The sequence below is a fragment of the Numenius arquata genome, chromosome 10 (assembly GCF_964106895.1).
Source record: "Numenius arquata chromosome 10, bNumArq3.hap1.1, whole genome shotgun sequence".
Taxonomy (NCBI): Eukaryota; Metazoa; Chordata; class Aves; order Charadriiformes; family Scolopacidae; genus Numenius; species Numenius arquata.
The window spans coordinates 7,220,323-7,236,174 of NC_133585.1; the positions used below are offsets into that span (position 1 = coordinate 7,220,323).

The window sequence follows — 15,852 nt, forward strand, 5'->3', positions numbered from 1 at the left end:
ACCTTTCCAGGAGGTTGGATGTTCATCTACGTCTCTGTTTTTCAGAATAAGGGAGGCAATGAGTATTTATAGCAGAACATTTTATAGCCGGAGTTTATCATACAATATTGGAAGCATCCCCTCCATTAGTATATTGTAGGGGACAACAGACTTGCTTAGTTATTGAACAATTTCTTCACAGGAAAATGTGGAGTGAATTGGTGGCCTTTGGGAAGAGTTGCTTTCAATTCTAAGCTTAAATCTTGAGATTTTGAGGCAAATGTAAATTTTGAAACTCATAATGAGATGTTTGAGCAAAGTCTTGTTTGTGAACTTAATGTAGTTTAATCTTGTAGGAACTGACTTGTAAATCAAATGCATAATGTTAGGCAAATCCTTCGGTCTTGTAAGCTCTCAGATACAGAGACTGACTACTTAAGGTTTTAATAGCTCAGACTCCAGTGCCGAAAGAAACAATTTTCCTTCTAACACGAGGTTTCTGTTGAGATGATGGGGACTAATAAGTCATGAGAGATCTACAGTAGAAATAATGTTAATATTGTGGATTTTGGTGAAGAAACATTTTAAAATTTTGGTGCGGGCTATTCATTAGGTAAGTGTTCTGGCCTACATCGATGCATATCAGTACACGCGGCCAAAGACCTTCTACCATATCTGACTGAAATTCTTGATAAAGAAGACACAGAAAGATAAGAGATGCTGAACTTCCATCTTTTTTGGAACAATCCACCTGGGGCAAGCTGTTAGAACTGTCCTATTAAGACAGGCTCCCCACCTATCTGTACAGATTGACGGTACAGTGGAGACATTCAGGCATAAGGCCAAGCAATGTGTTCTTTTTGGAAAGACCAACATATTAAAATTTGACCTAAGCATATCAGAACCTCAGAAACAGCAATACAGTTGACTCTAATTTTCTGGCTATTTTGAACTTAGGCTTGCAAGCCACACCAGGTATATTCATAGTTGCAATGATTACTATATTGAAAAATGTTTAGATTTTGTTATTAGAAAATAAATAGGTTCTGTATGTCACAAGTGAATGAGATAAAATACAGAAATACCATGATTTAGAATACAGGAAAAACATTTTTCTTATTGAAAAAAACCCACCCCATTATTTTCTGGCTATCAGAATTAATTAGAACTTTTAGAGAATCAAAACCCTCATGTATTACTAGTGTGTGTGTGTGCATGTGCAGAGTACAAATGTGTCCTAGAAATGCCCAAAAATACATGAAGTGGATTTTTTTCATATGGTTCTGAGCAGAATAGAATTCAATCTTTTAAGTCTTGGGAACACAGGGAAGTTTTTGAGCTCTTTAAAAGAGCAATTTGACCTGTTTTGACCAAAAGAATTGTCAGCGGCATATCTGAATAAACTGGGGTGAAATTAAGAACTGTTTAAAATTCGCTGTTGAGAAACAAAACAGCCTCTATATTACTGCCAAGTTCCCTCCGAACACACTTAAACTTTTACATGATCACTCCTTTCTTCTCTTGTGCTATTTTTTCCTTTCGATTCTTGAGCTGAGCTAGAAAAGAGAGGGCGTACACTCAAAAGATTAAAGTGGTTAACTTAAAAAAAAAAAAACCCACACAAACAAACCCTTAACTAGTAGTACAAATAACAGAAACTGAATGCTCTTTCAAAATGTGCCTGAATACCCAGGTAAACACACAGTGGTTGTTGTAAGGTAAAGGCATCTGGGGGTTTCTCACCAAAATCTTGCTGAAGTGCAGTGTTATAACTTCTCAAGACATAAAAATAACATCTGTGGCTGGTGCCTTCTTCAAGGTGTAAGCCCCAGAGGACAGAATGAAACATAGCTTAATAGAGCTTTATTGTGCTCCCCTCCCTTGTCCACCTTTGCTTTGTCTTTATTTCTTGCTGTCTCTCACTTGCTGAGTTCTTTTACTGTCATTCTCATAAGTTTTGATTGCTCTTTCTATTTTTACTCTTTTGGATAGGCTTTCTCACCCTCTACATCTCCTTTTTATCTTCTGGGGAATATCCTTTCTGCTTCAGGGTTTTCTGTTCTTTGAGCAAGATTTGTACACGACGGAGAAGATTCTGGACCTAAGGTTATGTAGGTGACTGCAACATGCATGTACCTGTAATTGCGTGACAGATGATAAGCTGGGTATTGGGGTATTTGTTAAGGGGGAGTAGAAATATATTGCGTTGCAGCTAAAGAGTGTGCTTCTTCTCATGGCTTTGTTGATCACAGGGCTGCAGTAGAAAGCACACAGATCCTGACTTGAGAGAGAGCCCTGTTGTGGCAGATCCAGCTGGTCAATGGGTGAAGCCACTGAGCCGTGGCGGATTTCTGAGATACATGGAGTGAGAGAGGGGCCATAGCTGTTTGTTGAAATCCATGGGGTATAGGTGGAAGGGTGGCACAAGAGGTATCATGAGTCTTGTTAGAAGCCTCCTGCTTTTTGGATTTCTTATGACATTTTTCTCTCCTGTATCTGGAAGATGCCAAGAGGTTTTTTCAGGTTTTGGTGTTTTACATAACCTACTCCTCTGAATTTTGACTCTTTCATAAACCCCTTTGCCTTCTATATGACCTCTTTAAAATTTTGCATAGAATAAAATGAATTTGTTCACAAATACAGTTTTGAGAATGAAGGAAAGAGCAGGTGCACATTTTGTCTTCTGCTGGGACTGTAGTTTGCAAATCTACAGGAATACTTTTGTTTAAAATTTTTGTTCAGAAGAATAATAGCATGTTCCAAAGGGTACAACTGATGCATTTATTCAGCTCACCTGGCAAAACCTCCTATCCCATCAATATGTCATCACCATTTTGATTTCCAATACCTTTCAGATCTTTAAAAAACCTTTGCCTACTATTCTTATGCTAAGTCTATATATATTAGTTAACTCTGTGAACCTGTCACATCATGTCTTGGAAAATTGATTACGAAAGCTGCAACTTAATGTTTTGTGATGCACTTGGCTACCAAACATAGGCTTTGAGAAACAGAAAACTAAAATTAAATAGAAAACATTGGATGTTGTGGATTTAAAACCATATATAATTATATGTTTCTTGGATGCCTTTTGAATGATTAAAAATAAAAATAAGATTAGAACAAAGCAAGCCTTTAAGTGTGTGCCTGCAGTTCCTCTTCTCCAAGTAATTGAATACAGGATTTCTTCTCTAACCCTGTTCCAGCAAGAATATGCGCTGCTTAGGTATTCATTTCAGTGGCGTTGACAATACTGACAATATAATTGACCTAAAAAGTTCTGGATTTCCTGTTAATGCACTTTAGAAATGTACATCAACTACAAAAAAATCATTTCTATCTACATTTCACTTGATTTCCATTTTCAAGAAAGGAGGTTTCATCATTATTATTCTATTTGAATAGCACTGATATCTTGAGAGATGGAAGGAGACTTCTATTGTATGCAGGAGTACTTTATTTCGATATTTTCTTTGTCTGATTATACATGATAAACACACATTAGTGACATTCCGTGCATGTTTTGAAGATAAATGGGATATCTCTTTAAACCATTCCTGACACTTCCTAACCTGTGGGCTTAATGGCATATTCTTTCTTTGATTCAATAATTTGTCTGTCAAAAAAGCTGTGCTGACATTCTCGTTGTTGTGAGACTGAAATGGAAAGAAATCTCTTATCTTTAAGATAATTTTTGAAAAATCGAGGTGAACATTTTAGGATAAAAATGTTTTAAAAATGATTTCAGTTGGAAAAAAAGATGTAAGTGTTGACATTATACCAACTGCTAGATGGCAAGTGATAAAAGGAAGAATGTTATCTAAAACTGTAAGTCCCCTTGAATTAATTAGGGAATGTGTGAAATCTTAGAAACGAAGACAGTTTCTACTACTATGCCTTGCATAAGTATTAGTTCTGTCAAATAACTGGTAACTTTTACAATAATGGACTTTAGATGTAGCTAAAAGAGTCTGGTTTGCCAAACCTATGTCTCTTATCTGTGCAAGGCAAATATTAATATATGCATGCACCCATGAACAGGTACTTATGTATGCATATTGCATTGTATGTATTGATACCTATGTGAATATACTGGTACGCTATCTAAAATAATCTACTTGGGCTATTTTGTTTACAGAACTGATGTAAAGAGGATTAGGACAGACAGACTATGCAGAACCCTTTCGTTTTTCTTAGCACAGTCCTTTTTAAGATGCTGGTGCAATGTGGAAAATAAAGGGCATAAGCTCTGCATGAAACAAAAATAGTCTCTCCTCAACCCCCCAACTCTCCAGTTTTAATCTGGTCAAGTAATGCAGAACAATATCAGAGGCCAAGGGTTCGAACAGTGTCATACAATTGTGGAAGCTGCTTTCATGCTTTGAAAGTTTTCACTTGATCCTTGCAAGCCAGCTCTGAGTTCTGTTTGCTGGACACACCAGTTTTACTTACCATTTTTTAGGGGAGTGACAGATGTAGCAATTCTAATAGTTTTAAAGTTAAGATAGTATGTTTTTATGAGAGGTATTTTAGGCAATAGGCTCCGCAAGAGAACTAATTCTGAGCATTTGAATAAACACTCAGTTCTTCCTTTCTTCACGCTTTTTCCCCAAGTTCCATTTTTGCCAATGAGCACTCTTCAGTGCTTTTTCCAGAGCTGAGGATTCCTCAAAGCTCCTGTTGAGTGTGCCTCTGGCTGGATGGCTGACTAACAGGGATTAATCTTGGACAGGGTGTCTGCCTTAATTTGTCTTTCCTGATGATTAGTCTTGTCCCCTTTAGGTTATAATTGTGAAAGGCTGAGCTGGTGACTGTAGCCTATAAGTTACAATTTGAGGCTGAAGCTCCTTGGTTGAACAATGCGAGGAAGGGCTGGAGAGCTACAGTGTGTTTTGAGATGCTTGTCACTATGGTAAAGTTCAGAGAACTCGGGTGGTTTAAATATATCAGCCAACCAGCAGAGCTGCTGGCACAATACGTGGAATTGATAGGGAAGGAGCAAAAGTGATGCAGACCTGTTGTGAATTACGAGAGTGAATAACAGAATTTCCTGGAGTCCCTCTTTCAAAGATTTATAACAAGCAGAGTAGTCAGACTCTTACCTAACTATGCTCAAAGGCAAAGAGAGAATGTAGTTTTAGTAACAGACATAAGCAAGATGAAAACCCCTCCCTCAATTAATTCTTACCTTCCAAAATACCACCACAACTAAACCCAGAAAACGCAAGCCTGAAAAAGGTGCAAGGGCTGTGGTGTTCTAAAGGAAACCAGGGAGTTAGAGATCAGGACACTAAACTGAACTTTGTTTATGCAGTCAGACTTTGAAACTTGTCTACCCGGTAGCTACCACCATTGTAAATTCTAGTTATGGTGCTTTCTACGTCACCTCTGACACCCGTTGTGCGGAGGCCTTTGGTCAATCTCAGTGGAAGGGGATTCTTTCCTCCTACACTTACATAGTTGAACAACAGTTCATGAGATGTTCTAGGGGGTAGCTAGTTTGGGGACTAATCAAGTAATTTACAATATAGCTGTATTTAGAAATTATGAAATACGTATTGCCAGCTTGACAGTCTATTCAAGTTTATGAAAATGTCTCTTAACACTCCAGAAGCATGAGTGTAAAGCAAGAGTGTAAAGTTCCCAGGTGTGCTAACGTGCTCTCAATTACTCCTTTTGTTGTACTACGTGATATATTTAAAATAGGAGGGTATTTTCAAGAAAGATGTTTGCAGATTTCTTACTTTTAAAAGGAAAAGATGGGGTTTTCCTAGTAGCAGCACAGAATCTAAAACCTGTGGTCATATTATGAGATTTCGTTCGCTGATTCTGAAATTATTCATAGACATTTGGGAAGGCACAGTGTCATATTTACATATGCTGTGACTTCTCCTTCACAGTTCTTTTTCATCCAGGTAGAATGAAGTCTAAGGTCTGATTACCTTGGGAAAGAGTGTTACAGATGTGATACCTGGGAAAAAGGCGGTAGCTTTCTTGTCAGTGGTGAAACTTGTGCACAAGCTGAAAAATCTAATTCAGCATGCTATCAGCATCAATAAGTAAATGTTTACATTTCTGGGGTCTGACATCAGAAATGTTAATCCTTAAACCTAGACCTCACAGTTGAGCAGCAAAATTGTTGGTAGATTGATATTTGGTTGAGAATTTCTTTAATAATAGTAACTAAGGTTAGGATGACTAAATGTTATTGTAAGCTTATCTATTTTTAATCTTTTTCAGTCTGAACTGGAACTGGTGTCTAGTTACCGTCAATATGAAATAGTAGCAGTTTGTAGATTAATGTCCTCTGGAATGAGACAAAAGCTGTTGATCTGATTGCATATTAAACCTTAAGCTATTATAGTAGCAGTGTTAACAGATTCTATTGATGTGAAACAGCCTGCGTAGGGTTGACTGATCTGTCTTTGCACTAACCAACTGATGAAGTATTCAAATAAAATGATCACTCATAGATCCCTCAAAGAAGGAGTGGGGGAAAGAAAGGGGGAGGGGGAGCTCCACACAATAAACAAAGCAAAAGCACTCAATCCTTTTCAAAGACTTATAAATATTTAATAATCATCTGTCTACAGCCAATCTAGAAAAAGAAATCTTTAAATAGACTGTTCTAAAGGCCAAAACCTGAATTTTAATTGAGGTGGTTAAAAGTATACATTAGTTAGTCTGGCTTTTCCTTGGATGTAAAGGCAATATTTTCCTAAGGAGGGGTGTGAATCTTTCAAAACGTAGATATGATAATGGCAGGCAGATTGGGATTTTTGGTGTGGCAAAATAATGCTGCATGAGACAGTATTTTTTGCTACTGGAAAAGTACTTTTAGCCTGGCCACTTTCGTTTTGACTGAAGGTACATCTCAGCTGCTGTGATTATGTACAAAAAATTCTATGTGTATATATATAGATATTAAAAAAAAAAGTGTGAAATGGCACGATCTTTAACAACATTAATAAGTTTTAAAGAACTTTCTTTATTCTCCCCATCCTTTCTCCTAGGTCATATCACTGAAGGCACCTGATTCAAGCGTCCCCTTGGATGAACCTCTTGTATCTCACACTAGCCAATTTCGACAGTCTAAGTGCTCAAATTGAGCCATTTTGTTCTCTGTAAAATAAACCCAGGCCCATTATGCGTGATTTTTCATTCACACACCCCTCCCCTTCTCTTCATTTTCTCCTTCCTTTCCTTACTACAGCTCTGTGAATGTAGAGTGGCAACATTGTGAGGACCAGTGTTTTCACTCCAGGCATGTCAACTTCAATCTGCTGCGATTTGGTGTGAAATCTGTGCCATGGTGTGGGGCAGAAAGGTCAACCCCCCCATAATTGATGTTGCTTATTCATCTGCTTCCCGTGTATTTTTCTCTCCACACACTGGCCTTTGTTTGGATAAATTGTTTGAAGATTTACTGTAGTTCTTAAAGCCTGAGAAGCGGCTCCTGCTGTACAACTTCAATGTCCCCGCTAGGCAGGAGGCTCAGCTAGGATGACACATAATGGCATTTAGACAGAAAGATCTTTTTCTCCCAAGACAAAACGTAGAGGACATCTTCTGGCATAACAATTAGGGCAATTTTCAGACTAATTTACTATGGAATCGCTTTGTACAGTCCCCTTGTACACTGATATTTAATATGTTAATTGCTATTAAAACCTGAAATATTTTAAAGAATTAATAGACTTCAGCAAGTCAGTGTATATCTGGAGAGGGTGAGAAGGCAGGGATGGAGAAGAGAAAGAAACTTTTAATGAATGTGATGATTTAAATTCCACATAGGTACTTTTCAGATTATTAAGGAAAACCCTCAATGATCATAAAGAATCTGAATGTAGTAATTTATTGTATTTTGGGTCATCAACCTTTGTTCTGCTTATGTTAGCAAACGGCATCATTTGAGGAAGGGAAAAAAAAGTGCTGTTTAGATACTTGGAGAGGCTTAATGGAGATATGAAAATAAGCTTTAGTAAATGTAATAATATTAAGATTCCTTGCATTTTCAGATTTCCAGTTGAGCGCACACGTAAATATTTGAGCCCTGTAGTAATAAATACAAAGACATAAACATACAAACTTTAAAGAATGCCTGTGTCCTTGTGGCTGTACTCCTGAAAAGGATGCATAATTTACTGAAATAAATCCTTAAAAATAGGAGAAACGCTGGCTTCTTTAGTAAAGAAAAGAAGGAAAAAGCTTTATCACCTAGTAATCCTGCCTGTAGATTGAATAAAATAGTTTGAAATCATTGTTTTGATTCCCATTGACTGAAGGCTAGAGTAGCTTTATTGGTTAAGCTGTTAAATCTGCTGTGGTTTAAACACTTTTTTTTCCCTGATGCACCCTTGCTTCAATTGACCTTGAAACACATTATCTCATCCTTTTTTATTTTTTGGAAGAAAATGTCTGTTGCATCAGATCATTTGAAGCTGTCTTAAAACACTGAATAAATATGCTTTACTACTATTCTTCTAATCTTTTCAAGGATAATATGAAAGTATAATCCATGAGTGTTTCTTTTGCGATCTACTAGACGGTGCCAGCTCCTCTTGGTGATTCACTAAGGAGACTCTACCTGCAACTAGTAAGCACAGCCTAAGATGTGTGTGGCACTGTGAATACTACTTTGGTTTAGTTATGGAATACAAATAGACTGCATCTGGAAAAACACCCAACACTTTCTTACCTAAGGCGGCCAATACAGGGCAATGCTAAGATGTTAGAATTCTGAAAAATCATTATCTTGAGCAAGAATAACAGATTAAAGAAAATCCTTTTAGAACTGAAAGTAATAGACAGTAAAATTCAAATAACCAAAGTGTTATAGAATGGCCATTACTTAGAATCTAGAGCAGGTTTATGGTAGTGCATGCACCTAAATGCAATCATACTGGTTTCATCCCGAATGTAATTCTATTCATGAACTGAAAATCTTACTAGCTGCTTTTTCAAGCTAAATATAGTTACCGCAAAATTTTTGTATTAATATCTTGCTTTTGCAATACCTTCTTGTTATATGTCTGTCATAATGAGTTTAGGTGAAAAGAGTATGCAAAGATTCTTACTATAGAATTTGTACATATCTTAGCAGTAGCTGTAGCATTTATTTTATGGCTTTGGCATTTCTGTATATTCTTATTACTCAGGTTTTGTTTGTGCTTATTCTTTAAATTAAAAATGCCTTTCATTAACAGAAATCTAAAAATACCCACATTCTCTGTCATTTTTAAGATCACCAGTATGCATCAATAATTGAAATTTCACTTCCTTTTTATTCCTTTTAAATAATACACGTGCATTCTTGGATATATGTGAAATTGCATTTGGAACAACAATAAGTCTGAGATACAAACATTGGTAGGAAAATAATGAAACATTTCACACAGCTCCAGCCGGTTTATCAGGCAGTCTGACCATTAAAATAATGGTGCGAATAATCTATAGCATTGAAAAAATACTTAATTTACATATGTTCCATTTTGAAATGTGGGGAGGGGGAATCATATCATATCTTAGGTATCTGCAAACAAAAGTGAATTGAAATGCCTAGCAGAAATTTCCCTTCCTTTAGCTTCCTCGCCACTTCAATCCACACTGTTCTCATCCCTTTTAATAGTAAAAAAAGTTTTAATTTATTCACGTTGTTCTTCCTGCCAAACTTGGAATATAACCTTGCAGCATAAGGCTAATTTCCACTCCTTTCTTCATTTACAAGTGGTTGGAAAGCCTAAAAATACAGTATCTCTTTGCAGGGTAATATGCCTTTCCTGTCAGGTGAAGAAGCAGTATTTGAATTTTTTTAGGATTATTTTTAGTGAAATGGCAGCTATAATGCAGGGACAACTGCTGCTTGTGCGCTTTTGGAGGTGCGCTATAGTGGATCTAATGGCCTGGATGGATGTTTTGCCAGGGCTCTGTTTGCTTAAATCTTTTAAGTGTTTTGGAGCAGGCTGGATTAACAGGAGAATTAGAAATACAAAGCGTGTTAAAATCCGGGTGACTGGGCTTTCTCGTGAGCAGCCCTGCTAAGAAACTGTACAGCTCCCAGGACTAAAAAGGGCATATTTCATGATCACTTCTATGCTTTGCTGTTATATATTTGTACCCACCTTTTCTTTTTGCAAATAATGAGTATGAGGAACATGCTGAGTGCTTTTTCCCAGGCAGTTTAGACCTAATATTTACAGAAAAGAAAGATTCTATACTTTTGTGACATGGGAAATTGGGTTTTGGAGGAAGGTTTGTTAGTGATAGGAGGAAGAGACTAAACAGGTTGTTATTTATTTATTTATTTCAACCAGTTTTGTCCATTTTATATAAATATATAGGACTACAAATTTGCCCTGTAGTCAGAACACATGGTAAATATGGAGACTGGCTACATTCCTAAATTGTGAATTTTTAAGATTTTGTATGTAATAAATATACTTTACAGCATAGTTTTTTATGTCTGTGTAATACTAGTCCATACCTCGTCTACTCTTGTAGCCTTTGTAATTCCTGTCATTTTATAAGTGCTAGATCAGTTCACATTGGGATGGGTTGTTACCTCATGTGTCTGTGCCCAACTTGTATCACTAGTAGCAAGGCAGAGATATCACACTTGTTTTGGGAGTAGGATTAGTCACATTTCTTTAAATGAAGTGGGAATTCAGCACTGGTGAAAAGCGCCTGACTGACAACTCTTGAAGACGAGCTCCTGGATCTCTGTGGAACAGGGAACAGAATTGCTTTTCTTTACTGGTTTACCACTGCCCTGACCTTGGACACATCACTGCTAATAATTGGGCAAGTTTAGTCTCCAAGTTGATTTTGAACCTGTTTTCTGCTTTGAATCTGATGGGAACCTGCCAGATGAGTTTGCTTGAAATTAACCTCCTCACTGGCAGCTGGAACAAGACTACAAAAAAAGATGTCCGCTTTGTCCATCAAATAGTGTTCAGTAACAATTTAGGGCAGTTCAGCTTGCTTCAGGTCTCCTGCTTCCTGTCTTCCCTTCCAGCTCAACTTGAACTGGATCATATCCCCGAACTGCTTAACCATGGGGTTGCACGAGAGTCCGTGTGTAGCTGAAGAGAGGAGAAGGTGAGGTGAAACTGGAGAAGCAAAGAATAGGAATATAAAAATGTGGCAGTCTAGATTCAGATTATCTTCATTATTATGACACTGTAACATTGCAAATTAGTGGTCTGAGCTTGGTTTAAACGAATGATTTGGGGTGAAAATTTCTAGCATTGAAGTCCTATTATGTCCAAAGGCACCCAGCTCAGCTGTGTCATTCTAAAATGAGTTAAAATAACATATATCCAAACAAAGACGTACAGATTCCTACAGAAAAATTTATTTCTTCCAGCCTTTTCATTTTATATTGAAACTCATACCACACTGAATTGTGAAAAATACCCTTGAATTATTTTATATCTGTGACGTGGTTATATTGACCATATTGCATTAATCTTGCCTGTTGTAGTCCCACTATGTTTTCAAAAGGTTGGGTCCATCTGTGTCTGCTTGTTGGCTGGTTTTTTCCCTTTTAAAAATCTCACCCTGAATGAGTTTTGTAAATATTCAGTCTTGACTTCAGCTTGCATTGCGGTGTCATCAATTATGACAGACTGCTGCCTCTTCTCTCCACTCTTCATCTTTTCCCTGTCAAAATTCACCCTTTGGCAGAATATTTTTCAAGGGCTAAATGTGAGTCTAAGGGAGTCACTGTCAAGGTATTTTTCATAATTTCAAAAATATTTTTCTCTTCCTCTTGTTTATAATTACCTCTTGGAAACTTCAAATTGAAATGTTTCTTTACTGGTTTTTCACCATGTGCACAGTGTACTGAGATGGCAGGGCAAATCTGAAAGTTATTAATGTACTTTTTGCCCTTTGGGGTTGGGGGAGAAGAAGGGAAAAGACTTATGGCATAGTGTATATAAAGTATTCCCCCCTCACGCCCCCACCTCAAGAAATACTGAAGATTTTATATGAGTACCAAAACCTGATCTGATATCCCTTTTGCGGGAGGGCTTTTCCTCCCTTCCTCCTAAATGTTAAAAGTCCAGCTGCTAGTGGGCCTTGTGTCCTGTAGTAGAAGAATAATGAAGAGCTAAGGCTGCAGTAACTGTTTGCAGTCTGGAAAGAGCCACACCTGAATACCTAGGGAGGACAGGGACTTTCTTTGTCCCTTTTCTCTGCTGTTCTGATATCTGGGGATTGGTTTAGATCCCAAGGCATCTGAAAATCTTCTAAGGTAGCCAAGCAAGTTTTGCTCACCAAAAAGCCTATCGGGTATTTTCATTTTATTTTTGATCTCCTTAGTAAATATTGAGAGAGCTTCATTTGCACAGTCTCTGAAGCATTAAACGCGACACTCATTTTCCTTCTTTTGCTATAATATGTATGTTAACTTTGCCTACTGTGCTGCCAGCGTGTCATTTTATTGTGAGCTTCATGATTATGGATTTTCTTTTCCCTAAAGTTTCGTCTCTAATTTTTTGTTCACGAGACAGTTTTGACTGTTAATTTAAAAGAAGGTGTTTCTGATGAACATGAAAGCAGTTTGTACATGCAAAACCAAGAATAAACAAGAAAAGCTCAAATGAAAGAAGTGACATAATAATTTGGGAGTTTATAATTTTGAAACCAGTCTATTTATTTTGCACATTGAGGTGATACTTCAGCTTTGTCCATGAAAGTGGCTCTGTTAAAGATATTTGCTGTAGATTTTACATCTTGGGCACTCCCTTTCCTTATAACCCTCTTCTCTGCAGCTGCCTTTTCCCTGAAGTAGGTTTGGGCTTTTTGTTTGTGTGTTTGATTTTCAATAAAATCTCTTTCCTCATAGAGTTCTGATTTCATAAGGTGAAAGACCCAAAGACTCTATAGAAGGGTGTGTTTTTAATGTTAATTTTGCCTTACGCTCACAGGCTATTTTAGTAATAGGTGAGAATACGGCAGGTTGCTTCTCTCAGATTACATTAATATCACCTTCTGTTTAATGATGTAAAATGTTGATTTGGGATGTGGAAAGATACATACATACGCACATATGTATTCACTCCTTTTTCATTAAATTCTATTTTCCTCCATGCTATGGTCCAAATTCCAATTTCTTATAAATTTCAGAATTTGTAAATCTGAATTAAATTGGAATCTAAGAATTTAACATTTTGTAAACATGGAACCCTGTACCCAAGGTACGTTATATTGAGTGTGGAAATAGCTGTGCTGTTTCTAAAGGCTACTCCAGTGGAAGAGGCAGTGTAAATATGTTTTTGCATGGCCTACACAGTTGCCCAGGTTCGGCTCCGGGTTCCACATGATCTGTTTTGCTTGTGTGGGCTAAAAGCTGCGGTACGGTATTCTCTTAACTCGTGTTGGTTTTGCAGGGATTGCCTGCTATTTGAAGGCAATGGTGACCATGTACTAAGAAGGTGAGCAGACTAGAACCGTTACGTTAAGTGATTCACAGACTGTTGTTTTGATTTTGCTTTCTTCATTTAGCATGTTGACTTTATAGCAAATTATTTGAAAGACTTGTGTTTGTGAAAAACTTTTTTTCAGCTTTTTCATGGCTGAAAGGTTAATCCAATCTCCTGCTTCTAGGACTGTTGGTTATTGTGCGTGCATAGAGGAGGAGTATGGCCTGCTGGTTAAAACAGGGAACTACTAGGATACCGAAAAGTGCAGTTCCTGGCCCTGCCATATAATTTCCATATGACCTTGGGCAAGATATGTCAGATAAAACTTACTTCACAGGAGCTTAATAGAGGTGAATTGATGAGATTGTAGTGCTTTTAGATCCTCTTGAGGAAAGTCACACAAAAAGAAATTACTACCATAGTAGAATAGTTGTGAAAGTAAAGTAGAAGAGCTGGCATGATTAGGAGACAATTTATTGACTTTCTGGCTATTTAAAAACTTTTCTAACTTAGTTCAGGTTAGAAAAGTTGATGCACTGTCGGTTTGTTTCTGTCCTTGATACGCACGTGCAGCTCCCATTAGTGCCAGCAGGAGCCCTGTGTTTGCATCGCGAGAGGAGAATAGACCCCCGTGCGTGTAATGATAAGTTAGATAGTCTCTTGTGGCTCTGTGTATGATTTCTGATCTACTGTGCCAGAGATACTACAGCATGAGGGAGAGCTGCTGTCATTTTCAATAGGAAGTGAGAACTTTAAGAGCTTGAGAACTGTCCTCTTTTTTGAATAGCACTTTTGCTGCATGAAGTGTAATTTATTTTTATCACAGCAGGCATAAAGCTTCCAGGTTTTCATAAAGAAAAATGATCCATATAGTGCCCATGTCGATTGAACAATCATTTGAAAACCTGTAAATTCAAAACACAGCCCTTTCGCAATGCAAAGTATTGTTCCTTTTTGCTGCAGCTTTTAATGTTTTTAATCTTGGACTTTCATTACTACTTCAGACATACTATAAAGCAGTGTTTTCATCTCAGTAATTATTTTTCCAGCCATCAGTTTGCCTGTAGCAGGACACATTATTTAATTATAGTAACAAAAACTTCTTCAGACAGGACTTTCTGTGCTTTCAAAATCTTTCAAGGCAGTACTTCCTAAACTTTCTTTCTTTTTTTTTTTTTTTTTTTAAAGTAGCAAATGTGAATCAATCATTAAAATTTGGGAAGAAAGGGGAAAGGAGAGGAAAGGTGGGGGGAAGGGGGAAAGAGAAAGAAATTGTTGTGTCTTGCCTGATACACAAACACACAAAAAGTAAAGAAAACAAAGCAAGACCTATTATTAGTCCTACAACTTGTCAGTTTGATTAGTGAACGGTTGCCTCTCTCTCTTCTGAGAAAACACTACATCTTTAAATGATGTCCATTCTTAAATGTAGAAACCCTGCATTGTGTCTGTTAGTGCATAATTGGACTGTCTTTTAATACAAGCAGAGGCACTTGTTTCTGAATATAAACCCTGTACCTCAACAGGTCAGGGAGATAGTAAAAACCTGTTGTTTGGCTTTGTCTTGGGGAATAATGGAGTCACTAATCTACTTGATCTCTGCGAGTCAGATAAAGAAGAAAGTGAACGATGCATACATTTCAAAGATGGAAGGCACTTGTAAAAGCAATTTCTTTGGAGGGAAAAAGTAGAGCAAAGGCTGTTGGAAACCTTTTAATTAGTACTAATTACCTCAGCAGAAAACGTTGGAGGCTTGAAAGGATTTGTGTCAGCAAGTGAAAGATCAAAGATTGCGGCGCTCGCATTTTAATCTGTTGGCTATAAAAACGAATAAGGGGGTGGTAATGGGGCCCATGAGAATGACAACCCAGGTGGTGGAGGCCTTAATCCCTTCTTTACTGCTAGCGCCTGAGGCCTAGTTCCAATTACATAATAAGATGATTTAATTTTTGCTTTAATTTTAACAAAAATTAAGTTTATTTTAGCCTTCAGTAAGGACGAGACAAGGTTTCCAGACAAAATCCTGTCAATTTATTTCTTTTAATGTTTTAAGTCCAAGTCCTTCTTTAGCCATTTTTTTCCTAAGTGGCTGAAGTTGCTCTACGGAAGGCCGTGAGGCAGCAAAGGTGCTTTGATGTGGTCTCTGGGAACGAGAAGGGGCCGGCAGTGGGTGACTGGTGGCCACTGTGGTGGCGCTTGGAAATCCGGTAATGCCACGAGTGAGCTTTTTTTCTTTTATTTATTTGTTTGGTTTGTTGTTGTGGGTTTTCTTTAAAACAAACTGTCTAATTGCGTCAGCAAGGAATTGTTCATAGGCGTGCTTGCTGTGATACTTCACTTATGTCTTCTCTTTCAAAACGCTCTGAGTGGGTTCACATGATCACGTGTGAGGTAAATTACATCTTTATTTTTGTGCCTTGAGCAGATTTCGTGCTCCTCAGAAATC

At 37.4% G+C, this 15,852-nt stretch overlaps 1 protein-coding gene across 1 annotated transcript in view; it reads left to right on the plus strand.

Moving 5' to 3' along the window:
• LRMDA (leucine rich melanocyte differentiation associated) overlaps positions 1–15,852 on the plus strand; it is a 666,001-nt gene that overhangs the window by 338,654 nt on the left and 311,495 nt on the right. The gene's annotated exons all lie outside the window — the stretch shown is intronic.